The 1303-nt window shown below is 40.4% G+C and overlaps 1 non-coding gene across 1 annotated transcript; it reads right to left on the bottom strand.

The window, feature by feature from the left end:
• Positions 1-521: 521 nt before the first annotated feature.
• On the bottom strand, positions 522-593 carry TRNAM-CAU. The gene has a single exon. It is a non-coding gene; the product is annotated as a tRNA-Met (tRNA).
• Between the last annotated feature and the right edge of the window lie 710 nt (positions 594-1303).

The following is a 1303-nucleotide window of genomic DNA, read 5'->3' as shown; positions in this document are numbered from 1 at the left end:
CTTATTTGGGCCACCTGTGGCCTAAATAAGGTAAGGGAGGGGGGTTTAGCTTATTTAGGCCATATGTGGCCTAAATAAGGTCACCCTTAGAATTAGTGTAGAATTCTGTGTTCCAGCCTCACTTTAAGATTACTTAATCAAAGCTTGTGATAGGGGCGAACAGGCTATTTCTGTGGCAATGAAACGGTTTTGAAGATTAGGCATAGTCTATTGTTCATTGGTGATTATGAACGTCTTTTTACATTTAATTTATGAGGTTTACGTCTATGGGTGAATTTGACTGCGACAATGTTTCAAAATTAGGAAGGGAAGCAGTGATTATTTGATTATATAGACGCTTCACGGCTGTTTTCAAATTAAGAATCCGAGAAGATATCAAAGGTGTCTTAGTACATGTAGTGAATTTAGTCAATCCTGGGTTACCGGTATCAAGTGATATTATATCACAATACGTATTATACAACGTACGATCGACAGCAATGTACCAGTACATGAAAATCGGCTGAGTAAAAAATAAGGATTAGCAGAGCGTGGTTTCGATCCACGGACCTCTGGGTTATGGGCCCAGCACGCTTCCACTGCGCCACTCTGCTTGTGTAGTTCACTCGCAATATGTCCTGTATAACTATAGATCTAAATATAATGTTTATTATTTCTTTCCTCTCTAAATCTGACGCAATCATGGCGACATCGGTGGTCTCTGTTCCAGGGACGTTACGAAAGAGTCTACATAACAAGAGGGGCCACTTCTCTCTTTGAGCCATAGAGTTATCTCCTTTTATGCTAGAGTCCGTACGAGGTCACGTGACACGGAAACGTTTGAGTTTGTAGGCGGCCATTTTTCGGTGGGCGAAAACTTTTGTTTACATGTGAGTGGGCGTGTCTCTGCTCTTACGTGTTTTATTTGATCCTAACGTTATGTTTTAATCCAAAGCGATTCTCTTAAAAGTGCAAGCATATGAAACCTCTAGATCTAGATCTAGAGTCCCTTTCTGGATTAACGTCTTATTGGGTCCAATCGAGTATACGTTGTATACACAGCCGCTTGGAGCTGTGACTAGAAAGCACAGTTGAGTATGAATTATCACAGGTACGCAGATAATAAACAGTTGTATAAATCTGTTCCACCACTAGATCTAGATGTTAAAACCTCCCCTGCCACCATGGGTATGTGCATTGATGATGTCAAGAACTGGATGATTGATAATACGCTCCAGCTTAATGAAAATAATACTGAAACTCGTTTATGTAACCCAAAGAAAAGCCAAATCCCCATATAGATCTAGACGTCGAGATCTAGATG

This window comes from Aplysia californica, unplaced genomic scaffold (assembly GCF_000002075.1).
Source record: "Aplysia californica isolate F4 #8 unplaced genomic scaffold, AplCal3.0 scaffold00922, whole genome shotgun sequence".
Lineage (NCBI taxonomy): Eukaryota > Metazoa > Mollusca > Gastropoda > Aplysiida > Aplysiidae > Aplysia > Aplysia californica.
Note: the sequence above shows the minus strand (reverse complement) of the source record. Positions and strands in the feature narration are given on the sequence as shown.